Here is a 6,678-nt window from a genome sequence, read left to right on the forward strand (position 1 = left end):
CCCATCTCTAGCAAGTAGTCCATCGTATAGGTAATTCATTCCGTGATCCAGAAATCCAAATCCTTGTTGACGGCACCATCGACGTAGCCAGTTGTTCACCTGTAGAATCTTATTCCACCTCATTGTTCCATGGCCATCCACTGGGAGGATGGATGAGAAGACCACCTGCGCTCCCAATTCTTTCACTTTCTTGCCTAAGTCTTCAAAGTCACTGCAGATGGTTTCCAGGTCCTTTCTTGCGGTGTCATTTGTCCCCACATGTATTAGCAGGAATGGGTAGTGATCTGTAGGTCTGAAGAGTCTTGATATCCTGTCAGACACATCTTTAATTTTTGCTCCTGGAAGACAGCACATTTCTCTTGAGGTTATGTCTGGTCTGCAGATAGCGGCCTCTGTTCCTCTTAACAGGGAATCCCCCATGACCACCACTCTCCGTTTTTTCTTCACAGCATTCTTCTTTCTCCATCCAGGAGGATTCTGAGGGCTTACAAGGTTATTCATTGCTGGCAAAGTCTTATCTTGCTGTATTTCTTCATGGTTCTCCTGTGTGAGAGCCTGGTACTGGTTCCTGAGCAGTATGGGTGCTGACTGCCTCTCGATCCTCCTGCTTCTCTGGGTCACAGGCTTCCATTCCTCTGTTTCGTCAGGTGCAGTTCGAATTTCTTCTCTTTCTGAATCATGAAGAGATAATTCTGCTCTGTCTAAGAACTCTTCACCTTCCTTAATGATTTTCAAGGTAGTTAACCTCTCTTCTAGATTTCGCAACTTTTCCTCCAACAGGGACACAAGCTTGCATTTCTGGCATGTGAAGTTTGGCTTTTCCACTGGCAAGTCTGTGAACATGTAGCAGGAATGCAGCTCACCAAATGGCTCCTGGACTCTTCCATGTTCTTATTGTTAATGTTCTGAAAACAGTGAAAAAAGCTTAAAAAAAAAGCTTCAAAATGTTTACCGATGTCCTCTTTTCAGCTCCAACAGCCAAAATCCAGTGTTCTTTGAGCTCGCGGAGACTCTTCACTTACCCCAAAATGCAGTGGGAATATGCAAATTATCTCCTCAGGACTCCTCCCCTGGTTTACCGATGTCCTCTTTTCAGCTCCAACAGCCAAAATCCAGTGTTCTTTGAGCTCGCGGAGACTCTTCACTTACCCCAAAATGCAGTGGGGATATGCAAATTATCTCCTCAGGACTCCTCCCCTGGCTTACCGATGTCCTCTTTTCAGCTCCAACAGCCAAAATCCAGTGTTCTTTGAGCTCGCGGAGACTCTTCACTTACCCCAAAATGCAGTGGGAATATGCAAATTATCTCCTCAGGACTCCTCCCCTGGTTTACCGATGTCCTCTTTTCAGCTCCAACAGCCAAAATCCAGTGTTCTTTGAGCTCGCGGAGACTCTTCACTTACCCCAAAATGCAGTGGGGATATGCAAATTATCTCCTCAGGACTCCTCCCCTGGCTTACCGATGTCCTCTTTTCAGCTCAAACAGCCAAAATCCAGTGTTCTTTGAGCTCGCGGAGACTCTTCACTTACCCCAAAATGCAGTGGGAATATGCAAATTATCTCCTCAGGACTCCTCCCCTGGTTTACCGATGTCCTCTTTTCAGCTCCAACAGCCAAAATCCAGTGTTCTTTGAGCTCGCGGAGACTCTTCACTTACCCCAAAATGCAGTGGGAATATGCAAATTATCTCCTCAGGACTTCTCCCCTGGTTTACCGATGTCCTCTTTTCAGCTCCAACAGCCAAAATCCAGTGTTCTTTGAGCTCGCGGAGACTCTTCACTTACCCCAAAATGCAGTGGGAATATGCAAATTATCTCCTCAGGACTCCTCCCCTGGTTTCATTACAGCTAACCCAATAGATGGAGACCCAATCAGGAGTGTTCACATTTCTCTAAATTAGGGTCTAACACCAAGGAAATGGCATCAATTTCACGAGAGTAGAAGTAGCATAATGGGGACCGACAACTCTCCCACTACAACCAACCGATGGAGAGACCCAATCAGGATTCTCCACATTTCCAAAAATGTGAACATGCCGTGTTATCGCTTTTATGAATAACACTTATAAGGCTAATAATAAAATATTACATTATCAAAGATATATAGGTAGTGTGAGGCAGTGACCGGGATCATATACGAGGGACATTATATATCCCCCAGAATGTGTACAGAGACCTATTAAATCCATTGGAGTGCATTGCAGTCACAGACACAGCTGCAATGCAGGAATGAAGGTGAGCAATCACCTGGTCAGACTACCTGGCTAAGGCAGATTAAGTAAAACCCAGCAGGGCCTTCATTTCTTGGAGGAGGTCACAGGAGGCAGTGGGGCGGCCTCCTCCCTCCAACCCGGGTTTTCCAGTGGCTCTTGCCACAGGTCCTTTAAAATCCCTGCACTAAGGATTAGTGTTGTTCTATGTTGGAACCTGCTAGGAGCACAGCAGGTTAGCTCAGCAGGACTGAGGGTGGCTGAACCCACGCCTGGGAAGGCTCTGCACCTGTCAGGCTCTGCGCGGCCCGGCGCGGCCGTTGTCCCCGGTAACCGTTGTTTATGGACTCATGTTAACCCGGCTGCGAACCGGAGGACTTTCTGTTTACCCGTGAGTTGCTGAATAAAAGCTATTATGTTGGACTTGCTTGGGTCACTGCCTCAGTTACTGCACGGTGTGAACACCGCCGCCTTACAGTAGATTCAATTGTCTAAAATAATAATCAAAGCAAAGTATAAATATTTACCATAACAATTCCTCCCTTTTAATTATTTACAGACAGTTTATTCATCAGCTACTTCCCCATGCTATGGGAGCCTGGAGGGGATGAGTCCCGTTCACCGTCAGATATCTTGTTTGTAAATCTCGTCATATATGTTTTCTGGAGGAGCGCTATGATATTTTGCAGATGTGATAACTGACGGTCTATGATGTCTGATCTTGTGCATCTCTCTGCATAGCATCGTCATAACAAATGTACCAGTTCTAGCAGTTACATACACTAGTAATACCAACATTTATGTAATGAAAAGGGTAAATGAATATACTCTTATTCCCTATCCCCATTTCCACTATATGAGGTCTACCATTCGGTCTGGGGCGATTGTCTGCAGCTTGTTTATATAGGGAATGTTTGAGGACAGAATTTATATCTAGGTTACCATGCAGAAGTATGAAGGTGGCAGGTGTAAGGCGTGCTAAGGTGCAGGTTCCCTGTGCACCTGGGAGAAGCCATTTATAGGCCTGATGACCACATACTAGATATAAATCATTGGCAATATGCAGGGTATGATGTCAGTGAGTCTCCCAAGACAACGTATACAAGTCAAAAGTCCTTGCATCGGAGGTTTGCCATCATGAAGTTCGGTTGTTTTGGAAACCAACCTCATTTCTTTGGCAAGTATTCAAATGGGTCAAGTTGTTGACAAGTCTGTGCAGAATCTATAAACCACATTTCGCTATTGTATCGCTATACTGGTATGTATGGCCCCCCTCATCCCTCTTCCCGGTATGCTTGGAACCATCTGATCCCCAACACGCTGCACACAAAAAAATAAACAATTATACTCACCTCCTCTCTCCTCCAGCGCTGCGTCCTGCTCTGTTGCTGACAGGTATCTCACTGAGGCGCGCATGGCGTAACTGCCAAGCGCCCGCACACTGAGATGCTGTGCCGGAATAGTCACTGCTCCCCACGCCGGGACTGTGCGTGGGGAGCAGTGACCATTCACTATCAACAGCGCACACACTGTACCCGCAGCATAGCTCCTGCTGCCGATTTGCGGTCTGTGTGCTCGCTATTAAAGACCATTCAAATTCATATTCACTACAACCCATGGGAATATTTTTTTTACTGTGGATACAGCTGAATTTCACCCACCAAAAAAATGACAAAGTGGGCTACTATAACTTGCAATGTCACATTAGCAAATGAAAAAAAAAGTTTTGTTGTGCTCTGCACTGAGAATCTCTGCAGAGTCTGCATACGGCTGAATTTCAACCCCACAAAATCAAAAGGTGGGCTGCAAGGGCTTGCTAGCTTTATCACATTAGCAAGTGAAAAAAATAGATTGAAGGGATACTGGTGCATACAGCACAATACAAGCCGTGCACAACGCTGTTCTGTGGCACGGGCCCTGCTGATTCTGTCTGAATCTCAGTAATTGCACAATAAAAATAAAAATGTGCTGCAAGGTCGATTTCACAGGTACACAGCAGAGGACTTATCTACACTATCTGACTTCCAAACAAGCGCCCATCTATCTAGCTAATATCTCTCATTAGGAGCAGCGTCTATCACCGGCAGTGTGACATGCATAAAATGGCGCTGAGGGAACATGACCGCTCTTTATATAGAGAGGATATGTGATTTCAGCAGCCAATGGTGGAAATGGCAGGAGCCCTTGTGTCTAGACAGTGTGGATGCTTCCTGCGCTCTGATTGGCTAGCCGCGCTTTCCTCACTTAAAGTTACAGGAAAAAAAAAATTACAAGCGCGCCGCTGATCTGACCTGTTCTGAGCTCTCCCCAGCCCCTCCACTCATCTAACACGTCCCCCTGCTCATCATACACAGGCACTATGCTAGACAAACTGTTAAAAACGCTGTAGTTGCCCCGCAATCACGTTCCCGAACTTTGCCGATTTTCCTGAATTTAAGTAAAAATGCTCGCCTTTCCGATCACGAATCCGAATGTGCCACATTTGGGCCAAATTTAACTTTTGAGATCGGATTTCGAACATATTCACTCATCACTTTAAGTGGTCACGCCCCCTTCTGGTAAGTCAGACTAAAAGTGCCCATACCCTTTAGGTCCCCTCCACCGGATACACTTAAACACATACACCCATTAAAATCTATGGTGCTGAGCACATGTCCGTGTGACCCACCTGTGGACATGTCTGTTTTTTTCCGGCAGCACAGACGTCAATACGTCCTGCACACAGATGACAAAGTGTGACATCCATGTGCCTGTCCGTGTGACACATACCGGAATAGAGTGCAGAATAGAAATGACAGATATTTAGGTGTTAGATGTACAAAGATCGAGATAGATGAAAGATATCGGTGAGATATATAATTAGTGCCGTGTGTGTAGTTTACTGTACTTATATTTAGCTAAAAAATAAATGAAAAAAGCAACGTGGGGTCCCTCTTATTTTTGATAACCAGCAAAGGTAAAGCAGACAGCTGCTGGCTGATATTATCAGGCTGGGAAGGTCCTCAGTTGTTGAGCCCTTTCCAGCCTAAAAATACCAGCCCGCAGCCACCCCAGAATTTGTGCATCTAATGTGATTAATAAAGACTTCCCCACACTATAGTTCACCAATTTATTGAACAAAAAAAATCCCATGCAGGTCCGCAGGAATCCATCGAATCCGATATAGTCCAGAAATGGAAACCTGAAAAACATAAAACTAGAGAAATAAAAATAAGAGACAGTCCCTCATTCACCAATTTATTACCAAACATTTCCCCAAAGAGCTCGGATGTCGTCCACGCTCCCTGAAACTGGCTCTGGCGTCTGTGCATAGACAAAGTGACCGCTATCCACATGCGCCAGGTGCAGACTACAACTCTCATCAGAGCCGGTGGGTCTCACTGAGCGCAGTGTGAGCCAGTGACTCTTTAAGGTGCTTCTACACCGGCCAATAATCGGATACTGATCGGCAGATCTAAACAGGCTGACAGTCACCCGATGTACAAGCAAAACATTAGTTTGTCAGGGGAATTCATTAACCTTAAATATCACTCTTCTGGGCAGCAGGTCATCCTGTGTAAACGTGCTGCCGAGAACGGCTCACCAGGATAAAGATCCACTTACCCAGTCCTGTCCCAGCGCTGAAAGAGCAGGGCTGGTGTTCCATGGCGCTGGCCTTCAGGTCCTGGTAGTGCCATCCACAGGTTCCCTGGGGATCTGCTGCACGTGGGGGCAGAGGTCCTGGGCTTCTGTGCACCACGGCGCCACCCTCCCCCTGCCGCGCACGTGACCAGGAGTGAATGGTCACGTGCCTCTGACGTCGTGGGACACGCTGGGTAGGGAGTGCCCTGGTGACGTTGGCGCCAGCAGTAAAGCCCAATGGCTGAAATTGGCAGCGGCATGGGGGGGGGATTAACCAGAGGAGATTGCAGGGATTTGGTGGCTGACTCCGCCCACCTCTCTATATAAAAGTGCACCTATGCTCAGAACACTGCTCAAGGAGTCTGCCATAATGTCAGACATGGAGCAGCAGCAGCTGTCGCCACAGCCACAGTCGCTACCAACCTCATCACCACCTCCATCTGCTCGCCGGTCTAGAGGGTCCAGCGGTAAAAGCGGCAGCTGTCCCAGTCAGAGAAGTAAAGCTTCACAGGACTCCACGGTCTCCAGGAAGGATGCGTTGCGTATCCTGAAACAGTCTTCAATTCCGGTATCCGCAATGGCGGGGTGAGTGATCTTCGTGAATGTCACTATATATATTTGCTAATGGGCCTCCTGTTGTGTGTTTAATCACCAGGAGCATCCCAGGAAAGTTACCGACGAGAAGCGGAACAAGGAATGTGCAATATGCAAATGACTGACAGAAGGAGCTCTGCTCGGACTGCATTCAGAGAACCATTTGTGAGGGTACACCAGATTTTGCTGCTAGTCTCAGGTCTGTCATCAGATCAGAGGTAGAGGGTTCCCTTAAAACAATTTTAAGGAAAAGA

Source organism: Phyllobates terribilis, unplaced genomic scaffold (assembly GCF_046119375.1).
Source record: "Phyllobates terribilis strain yellow unplaced genomic scaffold, ASM4611937v1 Scaffold_279__1_contigs__length_2497574, whole genome shotgun sequence".
Taxonomy (NCBI): domain Eukaryota; kingdom Metazoa; phylum Chordata; class Amphibia; order Anura; family Dendrobatidae; genus Phyllobates; species Phyllobates terribilis.